Genomic DNA, 22,785 nt, shown 5'->3' with positions numbered 1-22,785 from the left:
GGTGAATCAATTGTGTCAAATATCACCCCCCACCACCAAAAATCACTATCAAAATTTTAACACAATATCCTATTGGTATAAAATCAGGCAAGTTGCTTGGTGGTGGAATTGGTCTTAAATACTCTATGATTTTTTTTTGTGAGCGGTTCCCTATCCCATTCATTATTGATGAAGTGATCGTAATGAACAAAATTCTTGGGCCTTTCACTATTTTTGACCCCCCCCTACAATGGTTCCTTTGAACCATGCACCCTAGAAACCATCCTCATCACATGAAGCTTCAACTCTCATTCCAATGTAAACCTCCATTACAAAACATTTTGTATAATCATGAATAAAAATAATTAATTACATATAAAGTAATATTTCATAAAATTCATAAAAACCAAATTTTGAATAATAAACCAAAAAGTAATATACCAAAAATCTAAAAGCTCATTCTTTTAATTTATTTTCTAAAACAAAACTAACAGTAAATTATGAATTATGAATTCACACATAATAATTATAACTATAGAATATTATCTTTTAAATTTGTATAAAGAAAACAAATTTAAAAATTAAATTTCACTTCTAAAACAACCATTTCAAACATAAAATAAAAATATCATCAATTCCTTATTCATTTTATAATTGTAAAAGTAACATAGTTGGATGCATTATAATCATCTATTAGATATAGGTGTTTAAAAATAAAATTTCACTTCTAAAACAACCATTTTAAAAATAAAACTAAAAATATCATTAAATCCCTATTGATGGGGACACAACCCAACAATAGAATAGACACAATAGAAAGGGGGAATTATATTAACTGAGAAAATAAGCTAGTACAAACAGTGCAGAGAAAATATACTTCAAAACATGCCCTACGGGCTTACAATAGCATAAATCTGGAGAATATTTCTCCTTTTAGCACCTCCTCTCAAGCTCCAATCCGAACTGCCTTTTACAATGCCAAAAATCTCCTTAAATAGACCTTGGAGGGTTAAGGACTAGGAGTACATTCTAGAAAGTGCTAGTAGGCATCCACCGACAAAATAGAAGGTTCCAGAAGCCGCGTTAGAAGTCGGTGCAAATCTAGAAGAATCCAGAAACGGTAGCCGAACTTTTGAACTGTAGCTCCGATTGACGAATCGTTTACATTTTCGGAAAGCTCTCGAAGCGCTCTATAGCCCTATGGACAAGCTTCGCTTGTCCCCCATTTTTTGACCCTTTTCGAGGTCATTTAATGCCCCAAACTTGACTTTGAAGCATTCTTAGGAGGTCTCCAAAACCCGAAAAACTGCAATAACTTTCAAACCGTGGGGCCTTTTGACCTGATTCTTTTTCTGGAATGCTCTAAATCTCAATTACCTTCATCTGGCCAAGTCACACCTTCTAGGTCACCAAAATGATAGCCAAATTGCATGCTCCTATTTTTTCGGGATTTTCAAATGCACTGATAGTTGAACTATGAGAGTTGGAACCTTTATTTGAGCCAAATGGGTATCCAAAAATGTAAAGACATAAAATAGAAACTAAGTCTAAGTACATTTTTTTGGGTGACACAGGATTGCCCTTATACCTCTGGATGCTCCTGCATCACCTATTCATTGTATAATTGTAAAAGTAACATAGCTTGATGCATTGTAATCATTTATTAGATATAGATGTTTAAAAAATAAAAAATAAAAAAAAAATTCTATTTTAAAATTGAACTATTGGAGAAAACTCTTATAAAATTCAAACATAATCCTATCTTTAAAGAGCTTGAGATGATTATGTATTGAAAAATACAATATTTATAACAGCCCTGCCAATTCTAATCTTAAAAGAAATGTTACTATAAAATAAAGGTAGAGTAAAAAACCTATTCATACACCTAATAAGAATCTTTGTTCTATATTAAACTTCAACATGTCAAAAAGTAAATTGAGGTACTATTGGTGAAAACTCTTATAAAATTCAAACATAATCCTATCTTGAAAGAGCTTGAGATGATTATCTATTTAGAAACACAATATTTATAATAGCCCAACCAATTCTAATCTTAAAAGAAAAATTACTATATATAAAATTAAGATAGAGTAAAAAACTTATTCATACACCTAATAAGAATCATTGTTCTATACTAAACTTTAATGTGTCAAAAAGTAAATTGAGGATTGATATTCAGTTTTAAATCATGAAATCAAAACTATTGATAGAAAGTGTATTAAAAAGAAAATGATAATATAATAAAAAGAAAATAATAATTTAATGTAAGAAAACTCATCAAATGACTTTCTAGTAAATATAAATGGAGATTTACATCAATCATCTTCCTATTCTATAGGGAGATGGAAAAATGACATTTATTGAATGAAAAATTGAATGGTTTAACATTTCATAGAGTGGAGGGAGTTGTTGTAACTGCAAGTGCATTAAGGCCTTAGTCACAGGGGAATATAACATGAATGAAAGCTTAAGGGTCAGATATGCTAGTCGATTTGAGATTTATGCAATGTGGGGTTCATGGCCAGAAATGTTAGTGACGGATGGGAATGATAGACTTAAATGGTCGGTCTGTAATTGAGGAGGAACAGAGACTGGTTATATGAAAATGCAAGGCTGGTAAGAAAAACTTTTAAAAATAGAGATTGGTTGTTAAAAAAAATGGTAGAGACTGGTAAGAAAAATAGTAAGGACCCTCAATCTGTACAGACTCACGCATATCAGGTTGGTTTCTTTATTTATCCTTCAATCTGTATAGACTCACCCATATTCCACTCCCTTATTGCATTGTATCTACTACAATTCTAAGTGATTAGGTGTCAAATTTGTGGATGGAAAAAATAATTGAGTGAGAAGAACATGATAATAACTAGGCTAGGAGAAGGAAGGAGAAAACTGCAAAACAACAGTAATAAAATTAGACTCCACAAGCTTTACCATGTTCCTCCTCAATGTGAAAAATTGGGAGCTTTGAAATAAGGTATAGATTCTTAAAAATTTGTCAGATTTTATAGCTGCAATTCCCTAATACATATGTGCAACAAGAGCTTATGATGCAATTCACTGTATCAATAGGTTGGCAGTGGGTACCTTTTGAGTCTGATGGGGCAAAGGAATCAAAACTTTTTAGAGCCGAGCTTCTCTGTAATGGAAGAATTTGTAGATATAAAGGAGAAAAATACTTATTTGTAGATGTGAAGGAGAAAATTTGATAAATAAAAATTGTAACCTATTATCTAAACTGAAAAATAACAGCAATGAAGCATGCTTGTAGAACCTTTGATGATGAAAGTTGAGAAATCTTTGCTTCTAAATCTAAGAAATGTCCATGGGAAAACCCATATATGTAGAAGCTTGACGAATTCTTCTGTGTCACTTAATTAGCTACCATAATAGACCATGCAAATTTCATTTAGAATTGATGCATTAAAGGGAGTAGTAATGTTAGTGTCTTTCCTTTACTTGTGTAATGTATATAAAGTATTTAGTAGATGTCATTTTGAATGTTATTTCCAATTATTATTTTAATTATCAAGAAACACAAAGATCTTAGAATCAAATTCTATAACGTTGGTTGCTATCATATCTGAGGAAAACAATGAACTAGCCACTGAGGAAAACAATCAGCTGGCCAAATCATTAATTCATTGAATGCTCTAGTAACCAGAAACCACATTTGAGATCCGGTGGACACTTTAACTTCCTTCCGAAATGCCCCAACTAAGACTTTTCAATGCACGTCAATTTTGTTGAAAATGTTTGAATTGTTTACAATGATCGATGCTCCCATTGTAGAAGCCTCTCAACTTATATTGTAATCCAACTCTTTTTGTAACAAGAGTGGATATATTGCCAATGTTATATTGCCAAAGTTATGCATGACATGTTATAGCTAGTATATATTGCCAAAGTTATGCGTGACACATCTGCAAAAACAAATGCATTTCCAGAAATGATGTTCAAGAAGTTTACTATGATCATTGCTCTAATAAAGGTCGCAACACCATCCTTATCACTGACAAATATGTGATGCAACTACATCTTATGGAGAAATGTTATTTTTTAAGTCTCTTCTCATATTTCCTATACCTCATCTAAATACTTCTACTTGGGCTTATGTTGAATACTTCTACATTGCATTATTTTAATAAAAATCATCAATTGGTCCAATAATAAACTTGGGTGTAAAGCGGATGTTATTCAATGCTAGAAGAACATGATTAGATCCTGGAGGAAACTATTCCAAACAATAGGAAAAAAAGAGCTATGAATGGTAGGAAAGAAGAAATAAAAATTTTAGAATAAGATTCTAATGCTAGAAAAAAAGTCTTGTGTAGAACAAAAAATGAAAATCTTACTAAGGAAATAACAGTAATTAGACAGTAATTGGTATTCTAGATGTTACTTAGGGTTGATTGTCATAATTTACAACCTCTCCATTTCAAGGTCATTTACTACGCATTGTTGATAGCTTCAGTCATAGGGATTTGTAGTATATTGTTCTTTACATGGACTGTCATCAGTTTTCATCCTTTTTTATTTAAGGCTTAGGCTAAAAGCTTCCTTTTTTTTGTTATTTATTTTGACTTCTCATTTTTACTATATTATTATTTTTGGTTTATAATATTGACATCTATCTAGATTAGCATTTAATTATTTGATCAACGGTTTTGTGGTGTTGATTTGATTATGAATAAAGGGTATGGACATTGTATATTTATTTTGGGTATAGTTAGTGGTTTTATTTCAGTTGTAATTAGTTATTGTAGTTTTTTGGCTTCTTTTTAGGATATATATAGGGTTTAATTCATCCATGTCCTTATAAATAATTCCTATTTTTATTCAAATGATATATATAGGAGATAATGTAAATATCTATTGATGTCTTTGTCTTTGCAATTTATTAAGGTTTTTATCATTCTTGACTCAGTTTTAGGTAAAATACTATCTCATACTTTATATTATCCATTATTAACCAATTTAATGTAAGATGGCTAGATAGGGATTATTGCATTTGGGTTTTATGTGTGTTTGAAGTGGAATTCTTTCCAAGAGCATGTGGTGGCCTCAAAAGAGAGTTGCAATTTAATGCTGATGTAAATAATTTTTTACGCTGTAATGTATTATTTGGATTTTCTGAATGGGGTGTGCCCCTTTTATGATGTAATAATAAAGGACAAAAGTCCTAGGCTAGACTGGAGGTTTTCTTTCCTTGTTCTTTCCTACCAGTGCCCATTTGAAGAGTGGAATGCTACTGTAATTATTTTATTAATAATAATATATTATCATGGCCTTGTTCATTTACCAATAAAAAAAATAGTAATTAGACATTCATTATGAAGACTTTAGGATAGAATAATATAGGGTGCCAAAACTAGAGCTAGACTCAATTAGGTTAGCATGGGTGATAGAGGATCCATCTACTTCTTTAACATGCTCATGGAAAAGGAAGAAAGAGTTAAAATTGATTAGATACATGATGATGACAAGGATATCCATGATCAAGAGGGAATCCTTTAGAAATTTGCAGAGTATTATAATAATTTGTTCACTTCTTAGGATATTGGAGATACTAGTGAAATTTTGAAAGAAAAAGTGTCTAAACTCATCTCTAAGAAGTTGGATCTTATATACACTATAGAGCTATATCAAATAATACCAGAAGGAGAAATTAAGAAACTCTACAAATAATGACAAGGCCCCTAGCCCATATGGGATTTCTATTGAATTCTATAAACATAATATTGACTGGATTAGCAAGGAACTACATAAAGTATATAATGATGCATTTACCAAAGAAACATTGGGAGGAAGAATTAATGTGGGTATGATTAAACTCATTCCAAAAGAAGGGCACAAAATGTTGATAAAAAATTGGAGGCCCATAATGCTTCTAAATGTGTCTTATAAAGTCCTAGCATAAATATTATCCTCTAGGCTTGAGAGGATACTACCCAAGATTATCTCTAAAACCCAAACTATCTTTGTAAAAGGAAGATGCATTCTTGAAAATTTAGTTACCTACTAGTAGGATTTGGATTGGGCAAAGGAGACCAATCAAAAGGCAAGCATGCTTCTCCTTGATTATTAAAAATTATATTATAGAATTGAAAGGGGATTTCAAAAAATGATGCATAAACAAATAGGGTTCCCATTGTTCTACTATATTATGGTTCATAAATTGTTCAAGGACTCCAATGCATGTGTGGAAATCAATGGTTAAAGGTCTCATTTTTTTTTGTCTATCTAGGTCTCTCAAGTAGGGATGCCCCTTAGCCCTTGCCCTATTTTTTTATTTATAGTAGATGCATTAGGTTATATTTTAAGAGATAGTGGCTTGTCACCTTATGTGAAAGGTATCATTTTCCGTAATAGCAAGGATGTCATCAATATTTATTTTGTGAATAATACTACTATTAACTTAGTGATGGAAGAAAGTGATATTAAAAATTTAATGTCAAAATTAGATCTTTTTTGCTTAGCTTCTTATAGTATAATTTCTATTCCAAAATCCATCATGCTAAGTTGGAAAACTGATCCCCCAACTTGGTATAGTCAATATTGATTTTCCTAGGGAGGCCCAAAGAACATAGTAATGTATCTAAGGATTGCATTTTTAGTTGACCCTAATCTATCAAATATGTGGAGATGGGTAAAAAGAAATATTGATAAAAATTTTACCAAGTGGAATGTGAGGTACATTTCCTTAGCAAGTGGATTGCAAGTATGTTAGAAAATCCTCTCCTCTTATACTATCTACTATGCATCTGCTTGGATGTTTAACTAAATCCATATCATCTAAGGAAAGCCCATGTTGTTAAGTGGCAATGTTGTACCATGAATAGAGTGATGGGAGTACTTGGTCTTAAGGATGTCAAGTTACAAGGTGTGGCTCTAGTTGTAAAATGAATCGCTGAAGAAATTGAAGGAGATGAGCCTTGGAAAATACTAATCATTAACAATATTAGCAGGGGTCATCCTGCTAAAGCCTCTTATTGGAAGAACTTAGATCTTGGGGATCTCCTCTTAGGTAGATTCTCTGTGAAAGTGGAAGGCTCTTGTGTCAATTTGGAAGTTTTGGGAATCAATGAGATAATTTTTCAAAACCAATGACCTTATCTTCAAAAATAATTCTATTAATGGGGACTTGTCTATTTGGTAGAGCTTAAAAATTGGGGAGAAAGCCTTAGCATTGATGCAAGGGTGTTTAGCCAAAGATTGGGATAGTAGACATATCTGCTCCTTCAAAGATATCTTGGTGAATCTAATGTTATCTATTTGGGAGAGTTTATGATCCAAATATAACCTTTGTGTTACTGAAAAGATGACCAATGCTATGTTAGAGAAAGTGTGTCAGCTTGTGCTTCCCTCTTATCTTGTTGCTATTAAAAGTGGCAGCCCCTTAGATCTAGCCTAGAAAGATGTTAACCCTTTTTCTAATACTAGTGGCTAAATTGATTTATCATTTCCATACTTCTAGCTTTGTCATCTTTGAACATCTAAATTTAGTCAAGTAGTTGATGTTAGCATGAGTGTTGATGTTATTGGGGAGCATTGCAAAACATTGATATGATGTATTCATAATTGTGCTTGTCATTGAGTAAAAGACTAATAGAGTAGAAAACTGTGATTTTTGTATTGAGAATATTATATTACATATCTAATGATGTGCAATTACCAACATTTACTACATTGTGTATTTGTGACATGGGCAAGTGCACCGAAATAGAATCAACAATGTACAAAAGATATGATTGATTTATAGAGAACCATATAGAAATAGAGTATCAGGAAAGTAGTTTCTATTACATGATTTCTAAAGCTTGTTACAATCATAGTGAAGGGTTGCATAATGAACTTGAGATAGTTTACTAACTACTAATGATGTAAGAGAATGCGCATGTACGAAAGTCATATGCGTGAAAGTTTGTGTATAACTATGAGCTGACATCATTAATTAAATGTGTATTTCATTTAATTAACATATGATAATGAAGTATGAAGCCAAATCAAGGATTTATTAATTAAGTATGGTATAAAGGAAAGATGTTTTCCATGTTTTAGATAACAAGGAAAAAGAGAAGACTTGCAAATTACTAAGCAATAGAGAAGAGTGACATACTAATGCGTGTAAGTGACCTTAAGGGTTACTGTTAGTAATCATAGAGTTCCAAATCTAATTGCATGATCTAAAGGTGAAGGAGTCCAACATACTAGATAGAGGAAGAAGTAAAAGCCTGTTACATATTGTTTATTATGAAAGGAATAGTACCGAGGTCAATTGGATAGTGGGTTCATTGATCTGATCCTGAAGCTATTTAGATAGTGGGTTCAGCTACCTTCCACAACTCCTATTAGGGTTGGAATCTCCTAATAGGGATTCAAAGTCTCCTAAAAGGGACTTTTTGTAATAAATGTTGTAATAGACTCCTTATAGGGTCCATCCTCTAACAAGGAATATTAATATTAGTACATCATTTTGTGGGCATCATTCCCACCAGGGTTTTCCCTCTGATCAAGGGTTTCCTAAGTCAATATATTTGGTGTAATTGTTTATATGCATCTCTTTATGGTTGCTATTTACTTTGGTTGAATGGTCAATATTTATTAAAAGAATAAATGTTTTAAATTATCATATAAATGATTCACCCCCTCTGCCAAGATATATTGGCAAACCATTATTTCTAACAATTGGTACTAGAGCTTAAAGTTCTTGAAGAAAAAGTTTAACAACTTTGGGAGATCCATGGTGAACATGTTAAGAAAGAAAAGTTCAAGATTTGATGGCACAAATTATGATAGCTAGAAGGATAAAATGAAGACTCATCTCTTGTGCATGGGTCCAGGATATTGGCTTGTAACCAAGGCATCTAAAAACATTGTGGAAGAAGATAATCTTGAAATGTGTATTGAGGAACAAAGAGAAGAATTTATGTGCAACATAAGGGCAAGAGAAGAAATATTGTTAGCTCTACCTAAAAGTGAGTATAGTTAGGTAAAACAACTCAAAACATCTCATGAAATTCAGAAAACCTTAGAAGCTAATAATGAAGGTGATACACATGCAAAAAGAGTTAGATTACAAAATCTGTATTTTGCATTCCAAGATGCTAAAATGATGGAAGATGAATCTGTAAGAAGCTATGGTAGAAAATTTGAGATTTTTGTAGGAATGACATCTCTTGGTGGAAAGAAATCTAATGATGAAGTAATATGAAAGATCTTGAAAATTCTAACAGCACCTTTCAAGACAATAGCACAAATGATTTAGTTAATGTTACATTGTACCACTAATTTCACCAAAGAAACATTTCTTGATAGATTGGAAGTTGAAGAATTCGATCTAAAACAATCTAGAGAATTAAAAAAAGTTGAGACAACATTTAGTGCATTTAATATTAAACTTGGTCTAGCAAGGAACACAAAAGCACAAGAAGACATTGCTAGTAGCAACAAGTCTATGGAGGAAAAGATACAGGAAGGAGTGGCTCTTCTTGTGGAAAGAGAAAAGGATGGTAAGAATATATTTAAATGTTGGACATGTAATGAATATGGTCATTATTCATTTAAGTGTCTTAAAAGAGAAAGAAAGTATAAGGGAAGGTTCAAATCTAGAAAACCTAGAAATTGTTTATATGCTTATGAAGAAGAAGAAGAAGAAGAAGAAGAATTTGATTAGAACAAAAGTGAAGATGAATTAGGAAAATCAAAGACTACTATAACCATGTTAAAATCACCTCCCATTGTCCAAGGTATATTAGGAAAATCACTCAACTAGTTCCAAAGATTGATCCTATCTTTATAATCACTTGGAGCATATAAATTGCAAATCCCAAATTCCTTGCCATCATTATGAAGTTTAATCTAGATTGAATTATTGCAAGGTGAGGTTCCCCATTCTAGAATATTTTTTCTCTAATTAGGACCAACTAAAATGGAGGATCCTCCCTTACCTTTTGGATGAGTGGTGGAGAATGAATCAACATCTCTCTAAATGCATTTGAGGGTAATGTCAAGCCCAAAACCAATTGCTTTCACTTCTTGCATCATTATTATGTCAATACCTCTATTACAATTTGAGAATGTTTTGATAACATATTTTCTATTAAGGGATTCTAAGCCTCTCACATTCCAAGAAGCTAGTTGGATCTGCATTATTCATGTCTATTAGTAGTGGTCTCTTCTGGGGGCCTTAAACCCTTTAAAACAACTAGGAAGTTGGGATTTCTCTTTTTACTCTCCTTAGGGATATTAGTGGAACCTTGAGGCCTCCCTCTCTTCCTTGATGATTTCTCCAAGCCACCTCCTTACTCTTGGTTCTCATCACACTTCAATGGGACATTGTCTTTCCTAAGTACCATCTTTTTTTTATGAGCTTTAAAGGAAAATGTTTCACCCTCTTTGAGGGGTATCTCATCAATGACCATACCTTCCTCTTTATTGTCATTAAAAAAAAAATTGATGATATCATCGCCACTAGCTAGGGAGGGAACAATAGGAGAGCAAATTTTATCCACTAATGGATGATCCTCCAATGGTTGTAAGGTAGACTTACCAAGGATGAGAATCACTTTTAAGTTAGAGATTCTATCAATCCCTACAAAATTATCTTTGAGTTCTAAAAGGTTATTACTACTAATCTTTTTACGCTCCAAAATGCCTAAGGTATTTACATCCACTTCTTCTAGGGGAATGTCCATCTTTGCAACTACAATATCTCTCACACTATTTATTCTCTTGAGAGTGTAGGCCAAGGTATTCTCTTACCTGATGCTACTACAGATGATAGACTTTTGTGTAGACCTAGTTTAAGAGAGACTCCTAATCTTCTAAAGAGAAATTTTCTGGTCATTAACAACCATGTGCTTAGGTTTGGTTTGGATTTTTTCCAATCCAAATTCAATAGGATCAATATCTAGAAGCCCAATAATAATTGGGGGTTGAGGCTTTACAATAAAATCACTCTCCTTATCTTTATGCCAAAAAATTTCTTGAAGAGAATTGAGATCATTCTGGATTTTTTGATTAGAAGTTAGAGAAAGAAAATTGTAACACAAGTTGGGCATCTATAGATTTCTTTTTAGAATGACCCACCTTAAGATTGGATTTGATAATAGGGAAATATCTTCTCCAATGTCCCTCCTTGCACAAGAAATACATGTTAAACTCTCAAAGGAAGGTAATAGGATAAGAGAGATTGATTGTCAATGGAAAAGGTTAAAACATCAAAAATTTCCACTCTGGGATTAATAGAAATGAGTATGTAAGCATCCATGTGTAGAAAAATTATGTTAGACTGATCAATTATAATTACATTGCCAATAGGGGTTAGGACATGTTGTAAGAAATTCCAAAGGAAGGGTGGTATTTTCCCCACCATAATCCATCTAGGACATGAAAGAGCCACAATTTATTCAAGCAACACATTAGGCAACCAAAAAAAATTCCTAAAAACACTATGCCCTATCTTCCAATATTGCCTATGTACCACATCTTTTTTTATACTTGGGGTTGCAGAAAAAAACCAAATAAACAACCCTTTTTTAATAAGTCTAAAATATGAAAATTTAAAACCAAATTTCTTGACCCAAATATTTTAAGTCTAGTCATTCATGTATTTCCTATAAGGGAGATTGTTAATGTCTCAAGAAACCAGAAATATCGATAAATCCATAAGCCTACCTTTCTCTAAATTAATGACTGGTTGCATGGAAATATTTGGTTTGATAATCATGGTTCTGGCATTAGAAATCTTATCTCTAGGGTAAGTGCACCAAGTTGTGGTGCCAAAAGGGGGGTATAAGTGGACACCTTTTTTCTGAAATCAGCAATTTCTAAACTTCAACAAGAATTTGAATCTAGTTACACTCAAAATTTTAAGATACGACAAAAACAAAAGTAGTAGTCCTTTGAATCTAGTTTCTAAACTACTAATTTTTTTCCAAAATGGTTTAGTTTTAGGTCCTTCAAAAAGGGGGCCACAGAAAGTGGTACTGTTTATTCCAAAAAAACATAACATAGTACAAAGTGTGGGCCCCCTAAAATTTTAACTTTTTTTTTTCAAATTCTTCAATCACTCTAATCAAAAGTTACTTAACACTATGTAGTTTATCCTAGATTTTTTAGGTAATTTTATAACGTGTATTTTTTTGTTATGAATTTTTTAACTAGACACATCCCAAAAATGTGAAATATCTGTGCTCCCCCTAAAAATGATTGAAAACTAATCTAAAATCAAAACTTCTTTTTTTCAAAGTGCATAGAATGGAGTCTAGTTTCTAAAAAACTAAGTTGTTGCAAAATTTGACAAACGAGCTAAAATCTACAACCCAATTAGTACATGGTGGTTTTTGATAAAAAAATGGACATATGTTCAAGAGAAATTATAGATGAAAGGCTTGAAATAGTTCAAATTAAAAATAAATTATATGGTTATATAGCTAAAATAGAGACCTACAATTTCATGTAACCTGATCTTATTGATGCCCAACCATGAGGAATCTTGAAGGAGAGCACACAAGAAAAATCAATCATTTTTTATATGTTTGCAGTAAAACATGTCTTAGACCTATTTATAGGCTCCAAACCTTTGGGTTGGATCTCCAAGGAAAAACTAAGCCTTAGGCTTGGTTTAATACAAAGTTTTGAATAGTGTGTATGCTCTATAGCATGTGTGCACTATAGCATACATGCGCTAATTAAAGCTTTTTGAAATTGGGTCTCAATAGCACGTGTGCGCTATAGTGTGCATGCACTATTGAGACCTAAATAGTACATAGAGAAGGAATAAGAGATGCAAAGCACGAGTGAGAGAGGGGAGGGATGGCTATGTGTGTGTGTGAGAGAGAGAGATAGAGAGAAAGTAGGGGATGGGAGAGGGGAGAGAGAGAGAGTAGGGGATGGGGGAGAGAGAGTAGAGAGGGAGAGAGAGAGGGGAGGATGGGAGTGTGTGAGAGAGATCTAGAGAGTAGGGGATGAGAGAGGAGAGACAGAGGGGGGATGGGAGTGTGTGGTGTGTGTGAAAGAGAGAGAGTAAGAGATGAGAGAGGGGAGAGAGAGAGAGAGAGTAGGGGATGGGAGAGAGAGTAAGTGGTGGGAGAGGGAGTGGGAGAGGGAGAGGGGGGAATGAGAATGTGTTTAAGAGAGAGAGTAGGGGATGGGAGAGAGAGGAAGTGTGAGAGAGAGTAGGGGTGGCAGAGAGAGAGTACAAGATGGGAGAGAGAGATTGAGAGTAGGGGATGGGGAGAGAGAGTATAGGATGGGAGAGAGAGATTGAGATTATGGGATGGGGGAGAGAGAGAGTAGGTGGTGGGAGACAGAGTGGGAGAGGGAGATCGAGAGAGAGGAAGATGGGAGTGCATGTGTGTGAAAGAGAGGGAGAGAGTAGCTCAAGAGAGAGTAGGAGATGGAAGAGAGAGAGTAGGTGGTGGGAGAGGGAGTGGGAGAGGGAGAGAGAGGGGGGATGGAAAGGTGTGTGTGTGTGTGTGTGTGTGTGTGTGTGTGAGAGAGAGAGAGAGAGAGAGAGAGAAGGGGATGGGAGAGAGTGTGAAAATGTGTGAGAGAGTAGGGGGTAGCAAAGAGAGAGTAGAGAGGGAGAGAGTGAGAGAGAGAGTGAGAGTGAGAGTAGGCGATGGGAGAGGGAGTGGGAGAGGAAGAGTGAGTGAAAGAGAGGAGAGAGTGGGGATGGGTGTGTGTGTGAAAGAGAGAGAGTAGGGAATGGGAGAGGGGAGAGAGATAGAAAGAGAGAGTAGGGGATGGGAGAGAAAGAGAGTAGGCAGTGGGAGAGGGAGTGGGAGAGGGAGAGAAGGGGGAATGGGAGTTTGTGTAAGATAGAGTAGGGGATGGGAGAGAGTGTGAGAGTGTGAGAGAGAGTAGGGGTGGTAGAGAGAGTGAGAGTAGGGGATGGGAGAGAGAGAAGAGAGAGGGAGAGAGTGAGAGAGAGATAGTAGGCAATAGGAGAGGGAGTGGGAGGGAGAGAGAGGGGAAATGGGAGTGTGTGTGAGATATCTAGAGAGTAGGGGATGGGAGAGGAGAGAGAGAGGGGGGATGGGAGTGTGTATCTATGAAAGAGGGAGTTTAGGGGATGGGAGAGGGGAGAGAGAGAGAGAGTAGGGGTTGGGGGTGAGAGAGTAGGTAGTGGGAGAGGGAGTGGGAGAGGGAGAGAGAGGGGTGGAATGAGAATGTGTGTAAGTGAGATAGAGTAGGGGATGAGAGAGAGTGTGAGAGTGAGAGAGAGAGTAGGGGGTGGCGGAGAGAGCTCGTACAGGATGTGAGAGAGAGAGAGTAGGGGATGGGGGAGAGAGTACTTGAGAGAGAGAGATAGTAGGCAGTGGGAGAGGGAATGGGCAAGGGGGAGAGAGAGGGGGGATGGGAGTGTGTGTGAAAAATATAGAGAGTAGGGGATAGGAGAGGAGAGAGAGAGAGGGGGGATGGGAGTGTGTGTGTTTGTGAAAGAGAGAGATTAGGGGATGGGAGAGGGGAGAGAGAGTAGTGGATGGGGGAGAGAGAGTAGGCAGTGGGAGAGGGAGTGGTAAAGGGAGAGAGAAAGGGGGAATGTGAATGTGTGTGTGTGTGAGAAAGAGAGAGGGAGTAGGGGATGGGAGAGAGTGTGAGAGTGTGAGAGAGAGTACATGGTGGGAGAGAGATCGTACAAGATAGGAAGGAGAAAGTGAGAGTAGGGGATGGGAGAGAGAGTGAGAATAAGGGATGGGAGAGAGAGAGCGAGAGAGAGAGAGAGAGAGAGAGAGAGAGAGAGAGAGAGAGAGAGAGAGAGAGAGAGAGATAGTAGGTGGTGGGAGAGGGAGTGGGAGAGGGAGAGAGATAGGGGGATGGGAGTGTGTGTGATAGATCTAGAGAGTAGGGGAGAGAGAGGGGGGATAAGAGTGTGTGTGTTTGTGAAAGAGAGAGAGTAGGGGATGGCGGATAGAGAGTAGGTGGTGGGAGAAGGAGAGATTGAGAATAAAGGATGGGAGAGAGTGAGAGAGAGAGTAGGGGATGGGAGAGAGTGTGATAGAGAGTAGGGATAGGGAGAGAGAGAGGGGGATGGGAGAGAAGAGAGAGAGGAGGGATGGGAATGCGTGTGTGCTTGTGAAAGAGAGAGTAGGGGGTGGCAGAAAGAATACAAAATAGGAGAGATAGAGTGAAAGGATGGGTGAGAGTGTGAGAGAGAGTAGGGGGTGGTAGAGAGAGTACAAGATAGGAGAGATAGAGTGAAACAATGGGAGAGAGTGTGAGAGAGAGTAGGGGATGGGAGAGAGTGTGAGAGAGAGTAGGGGATGGGAGAGAGTGTGAGAGAGAGTTGGGGATGGGAGAGAGAGAGAGTAGAGAGGGAGAGAGAGGGAGAGAGAGATAGTAGGAAGTGGGAGAGGGAGTGGGAGAGGGGGAGAGAGGGTGGATGGGAGTGTGTGTGAGAGATCTAGAGAGTAGGGGATGGGAGAGGAGAGAGAGGGGTGATCAGAGTGTGTATCTATAAGAGAGAGAGTTTAGGGAATGGAAGAGGGGGGAGAGAGAGTAGCCTGAGAGAGAGAGAAAGAGTAGTGGATGGGAGAGAGAGACTAGGTGGTGGGAGAGGGAGTGGGAGAGGGGGGATGGGAGTGTGTGTAAGAGAGAGAGTAGAGGATGGGAGAGAGTGTGAGAGAGTGAGAGAGAGTAGGGGGTGGTAGAGAGAGAGAACAAGATGGGAGAGAGAGTGTGAGACTAGGGGATGGGAGAGAGTGTGAGAGAGAGTAGGGGGATGGGAGAGAGAGTGAGAGTAGGGGATGAGAGAGAGAGTAGAGAGGGGGAGAGAGAGTGAGAGGGAGAGATGGTAGGTAGTGGGAGAGGGTGAGAGAGGGGGGATGGGAGTGTGTGTGAGAAATCTAGAGAGTAGGGGATGGGAGAGGAGAGAAGGTGAGAGAGAGTAGGTGGTGGGAGAGGGAGAGAGAAAGTAGGTGGTGGGAGAGGGAGAAAAAGAGAGAGACAGAAGGGATGGGAGAAGGGAGGGGGAGAGAGAGAGAGAGAGAGAGAGAGAGAGAGAGAGAGAGAGAGTAGGGGATGGGAGAGAGAGAGGGGGGGATAGGAGTGTGTGAGACAGAGAGAGTAGGGGATGGGAGAGGATAGAGAGTGAGAGAGTAGGGGATGGGAGAGAGAGAGTGAGAGAGATTAGGCTCATAACTTTTCCTCCTCATGGAGAAAACATGGTGTGATGTGTAGAAGGAGAAGATTCTAAAGGGCTCATAACTTTTCCTCCTCGTCATAACTCACAATCTTAAGGGTTTATTAGAGGTAGGCTTAATATGGCACATATTCTAATGTGCCATAGATTTATAAGATTGTGTCAAAACTATAAAAGAAATGATAGAGATCACTATTTTGCATCATTATGAGGGCTTCTCAAGGATCTTATCTTATGTAATGTCATATTTGTGAATAGCAAAGAATACATTCACTAACTCTTGCATTAATGATATTCATGAAGGGTTTCAGATAAAAGGCTACTATAATTGTCAAAATAATGTTAATGATAATCAATGCATAAGGTAAAGGCAGTATGAAGGAGTGAGATCAAAGGAAAATATTCCAGGCAACAATAGTGAGTGTGATGAACAACTTTTTAAACCTTTGTAGTAGTGTAACTATCAACATCTCTAGATCGGATAAAACTTTGGCAATGCATTACAAATTTTTGATTCTTCTTTTTTGTTCTAAAATATCCTATAGCTTACTTGAACATTCTTAATTGAATTAAGTTTTAACTATCAAAACAGAACTTGTTTTTCTACCTATATTTGGATAAATCTTTGGGTGTGCATGTGTCGTAACCAAGTTGATAAACAAGAAACAAGGAATGTACAAGCCTTTCTTGGTTCCAACAAAGTCATAGGAATCTAGTTCCATTGACTTCATATCTAGTTATCCAACTACAAAAAGGGAAAAAATTCTAAGTATGTTATGGTAGACATATTCTCTAAGATGGAAACTCTTATGCCTTGTACAAAAGCAATCTCACCTCTAGAAATAGTTCTACTTGTCAATGTTTGATAGCTTTGGTCAGATAAACCTATATATAATTTATATGTGTGTGTGTGTGTGTGTTCTTTATATTGAGATATGAGGTCATTGTTATATGAGAAAATTACACACACACACACACACACACACACACACACACACACACACACACACACACATGTGTGTGTGTGTGTGTGTGTGTGTGTGATATTAAATTTATTATTATTATTAATTATTTGATTAAAGAATAGACATGTCCCATGAAGGGATGTGTCTATTCATGGCCTATTCTCTCTATATATAAATCTAAGAGAATGCTACATTTGAAACACACATACCTTGAATAGGCAATGCCATTACATTTGCATCATCGATCTTTGGAATTTAACATGGTATCAGAGCCAAACTGCAAATGTAAACAACTATTTGAATAATGGAAGCTTGCAAACATGGTGTGAAATTAGGTCAAAATAGAGAGGAGGATGGTGATAGCTCTGGAACAATATGTAAAGACACATGAAAAACATGGAGGGAATTATATATTGAGTAGATAGAATGGGAACAATGGAAGAAAAAAATGAAGTCCCAGGCATAGAAATGATGATCAACCAACATCTTTTATCAAACATTGCCCTTCCCTTCTCAGCATATGTTGACATAATGGATTGGTGGGTAGATTATGGCAAAAATTAGTAGTGATTCAACAATAGCTATTCATCATGGGGTAGATAGTGTATCACCTAGTTTAGTAGAGTAAAATGAACACTAATCTATAAAAAGCATTCTCAATACTAAAAACAAGTAAACACTTAAGATAGGACCAAAGAAGACAAAATTGAGGAAAGTAGACCAAAGATGGTAAACTCCTCAAGTGCTTCTCATGTGTGATGAAGCTATGGCCCTGATAGATAGTGGATGTATGCTCACAATGTGCTCAAGCTCCAAGTGGATGAGTGATAATCAAATATGGGTGTGGATGAATGATTCAACAATGAAGGTATGGAGGGGTTTCAGCATTATGATGGTATTTTGGTAGTTTTTAGGCTCTCAAAATAGCATTATAAGTTTTCTTGAAAAGTCGATGATTTTAGTGAAGGAAGAGGCTTCTATTTATAGGCCAAGGGGTAGAGCGATGGATGGTCAGGATGCAAGGATGGCAAGATGGTGAGGGAGGGTCAAGATGCACTAAAAGGGGAGCACATGGATTGTGCTTGTTAGGAGCCAATAGGAAAGTGACACATGTCACAAGATGATTGGATGTGAGAGGATAGGATAAGGGTTGGTCAAAGGAGTAATGAGGGAGGTTGAGCCATAAAGAGGGATGGTTGAGCCATAAATAGAGATGGTTGGGTCATAAATAGAGATGGTGGGGAGGAGGGTGAGATTGTTGACTTTGGCTTGGGTTAGCAAGTCTTAACCCTTGCTTAAGTTGTGCACATGATTAGAAGAGGGATTGGGATTAGCTTAGGAGTTTGCTAACCTTGTTTAGGAAATGTGACAAGGTTGGGGGGGATTAGGATAAAAGATAAGGATTGACATCTTCTAGAAGAGTCTAGGCTTTGGATGAGAATGAAGACTTTCTTAGAAGAGTCTAGAACTTCCTAGGATGAGGATAAATAAGGTTTTTAGGAAATAAATAAAGTTTTATTTATTTCAAGGGTTTGGGTTGAGGAGATATTTATTAAAATATTTTTAATAAACATGAGGATTAATATTTAAGCTTAATTAAATATTTTGAGTTGGGATTAGGGTTAGGAAATGATGGGATTAGCCTTTAATTGAAATTAAAGAAGGATTAGAAGATTTTGGAAGATGTTAGTGGTCTTAAGGAAATTGGCCAAGTTTTGGGCAAAAAATAAATAAATAATTTATTTTGGGATTTTTGGTCAATTTATTCATTAAATAATTAATAAATAAGGAAATAACGTTTAAATAAGATTTGAAATTTTTTGGGAGGGATACCTTAATTAAATATTTTAAATTAAGATAAAGGGATTTAATGGAATAAAAATAAATAAATAAATTAAACAAAATAATTAATTAATTAATGATGATGTCATTAGGGAATTTTTTTTCAAAAAATAAAAATACTTTATTTTTTGAATACTTTATTTTTTGAAAGATTTTTGGTGTCTACAAATAGATCCTATGCTAAGGAGATGTAACATGACCAATACTAAATGCTCACAACTTGCAAATTTTGTTAGATAAGAGAACAACTATAGCTTTTACCAATGAATATGGACTTGTGAAACTTATGTTGTTGAGTTGCTAATGAAGTCAAAGTACCATCGTCTCTAATCAATCCCTCATTTTTTGAGACACCCCCACATGGAAATTTGGTCATTGACGGGCAAGAAGTTGATCTACTTCCTTCGGTAAAAGGATTAATATTGCACCTTCTTCAAATGTCCTACTTAAAGAAGCACACATGGGATGGAAGCCTACTTTTCATTAAGCACAACTATGGAAAAGGTCTTCTCAACTCTACAAACCACAACCCTTTCCTTGTTACTCCAATTTCAACTTCTATAATTGAATGACAAGGCTTATCCTGTGCTATGATCCTTAGCATCAATTACTCTATCTTAAGACAAAGTTGACAAAGCTATTGAATTCATCACACAAATTAAACAAATACAACAATATATGCAAACCATTTTGTAGAACATAACTACCAAGTATAGGAAACAACACAAGCCTATCCACTGCATTGTGAGCCTTATAACATCACTAAGTAAGTAGGATTAGACACCACCTTTGAGCTCAATCTTCCTGCCTAGCTTATTATGCACCTCATTTTCAATTCAAAACTCTCACACCATTACTAGCCACCTCTATTGAAATCTACAATGTTACAAAGGCTCTATTTTCAATTGAATGCAATCCTCTATGTGCCACCCCAACCAATAGTAACCGGATCATCAACAATCAATATCTAAGTTTTCAAACAAGAGACACCCTCTTCCTAATGATGGAAGCACAAGTTTCTTCCAAAGGACAGGGGTAGACAAAAGTGCAAATTTCTTAGAAATCTCCACATCTCATTCTACAATCAGACACAATGGGTATTAATGCTTCTCAAGGGTTTGGGGGACTTAGGGATACATAACCCTATTTGTACTAAGATAACCCCTTTTTTGCTTTATCAACAACACAATCATCACCTATAGAACACATCAGAGAAACATGACAATTTAAGTCTTCTAAAAACTTGCCACACATGTCTAGTGGCACATTTCCTGACATCTTTGCTAACTACAAATAGTTACAGTGACATATCTGGCCCTTCCATTCTCTAGGAGCCAACTTAGTTGTAGATTAGGGGAATAGATTAGGTACCAATGTATACAACATCTCAAATTGTACCTCTTGGATAATAATACTATGCATTGCAGTTAAAGTTTAACATCTAACTTATTATGTTATTTGTTTTCCCCTTATCTTCTCTAGCTTGGTATGGTTCTTAGCCTCTGTCATTCATAATTACACTTCCACTAACATTTATAGGAACTATCCTTGACCCCAAATAAAATAGGGGTACGATAAATTTGCAGCATCTGCTCAAATGTTTGAAGAGTTTTTCCCCATACAATAACTTTGGTGCAGTAATGTTTGTCATATAGAACTTAACTGATGATTTTCGTTGCAAAAAATTGAAAAACTATTGCAAGAGGCTTGAATGTCATGTGGAGAGATTAAGAAGCCTAAACTAGGCACTATTCCCATGCAAGTGGTTGCACAATAATTTTCTCAATGGGTGGTGCTGAAAATAAAATTAGCTGGATGCATTAAAGGGTCCTCATGAAACATAAAACTTCTATTTGACAACTGCAATGTCCCAGATCCCATATTCATTAAAAATTACCACACATAAAGCTTCCATTTGAGGAGGTTGGGAAATGTCAGTGGATGTTCTAAGTAGCAAGAGATCCTATAGACCACATAGGTGTACAGAAAACAACAAGATCCACATATAATATACAAGGTTGCACAGGGACGAGGGTATTTGTGTTACTTAGGGTATGTGTATGGGTATAGGTACGGGTACAAATATTTTTTATAATAAGGGATGGGGTTACTTTGGTATGTCAAACTTTATTTTAATTATACTTTTATATTTATAGAAAACCTAAATTTATGAATCATGACAATGATTTTTGAAATCAAAAAATGTGGTAAAGTTTTCAAATGTAATGTATTGTTTTCAGTTTTAGATTTGTTATATGTTTGTAATAATAATTTATGATAAATGTTTAGATGTATAACATAGAAGGCAAGCTTTAAACATGAACACAAATATCATAAATCATATGACAATGACATATTGCAAATGATAAATTTCTGGCATTAACATTGATAAAGTTTATTGCTGATCAGTATTGTATCAAAAATTCAAACTGATTACATATTGAATTAATCTTGATAAACAAATAATAGAGAAGAAAAACTTTAAACATGAACAAGATCATAAATCATATGACAATGATATATTGGAAATGATAAACTTATGGTTAAATAGTGATAAAGTTTATTGTTAATCAATATTCTATCAAAGTTTCAAACTAATTAGGTATTGAATTTAGCTTGATAAGCAACAAGCTGATACACAAACAAAAAATTGAAAAAAAAAATCAAAAATCTCAATCAATGTTCTTAGCTATGATGCTCTCCACTGAGTACCTAGTACTTGGGTACGTGGGTATGAGTACTAGGGGTGTGGGTATAAGTACCCATGCAACCTCATAATATATTATGATAACCAATAATATCATACATGAATGAACATATAATATATTATGATAACCAATAATGTCATACATGAAGGAACATATAATATATTATGTTAACCAATAATGTCATACATGAAGGAACATATAATATATTATGATAACCAATAACTTCATACATGAACAAACATATAATATAAACTGATAACCAATAATGTCATACATCAGCAAACACATGATATATTATGATAACCAATAATGTCGTACATGAAAAAATATATCATATGTTAACCAATAATGTCATGCATCAAATAAATGTCATACATAAAATATAAACTATCATATATACATCAAATGTATGTCGAATATGTCCACTGACATAAAATCCAACATATATGTCTGCTGATGCCTATACATGTATGTCTATCAACTATATCTTCTCCTTCCCACGAGGGGAAGGAAACAAATCTCTCGAGGTCTTTGATCTTTGTGTGGAGGGAGATGGTGGCAATGATGGGGTCTTCCTCACATGCTCGCTTGTCCTCTTGTTGAGGCTCTTCTCTAAATCAAGCTGATACAAAGAAAGTAGATATGAATCAATAATTATTATACATTGAAATCAAATATATGTACACACAAAATTAATTATTTTCTTACCGCCATCATACATTCACTCTACATGTCCACCTCAAAGGCTCGTGGATGATCAGGTGTGACAAGACCCTACAACAACTGAATCAATATAATCACTTATAAATAACATTAAATTTTTTGATACTAACTATTATAAAAAAAAAACTAAAACCAAGAAAATTCTTTCATACCTCGGTCAATGGCTGTAAACTAGCCATAGGTGCAACCACTCCACGATCGATGGACTACCGAAGATGAGGAGGAGTCTCAAATGTCAAGAGTTGCATGTCATACAATACACATTAAATGTAACATGAAACATGAAAATGTGACATGAAACATGAAACAAACATAATCAAATGAATTAAATTAACATGAAACAAATGTACCTCTATGAAGCTCATGTCATGTCTAGGCTCAGAGTCTGTAGTGAATGTCAATGGTCCTATAGAGAACT

This window comes from Cupressus sempervirens, chromosome 8, assembly GCF_028749045.1.
Source record: "Cupressus sempervirens isolate cs-2001-9-10 chromosome 8, ASM2874904v1, whole genome shotgun sequence".
Classification (NCBI taxonomy): domain Eukaryota; kingdom Viridiplantae; phylum Streptophyta; class Pinopsida; order Cupressales; family Cupressaceae; genus Cupressus; species Cupressus sempervirens.
Note: the sequence above shows the minus strand (reverse complement) of the source record.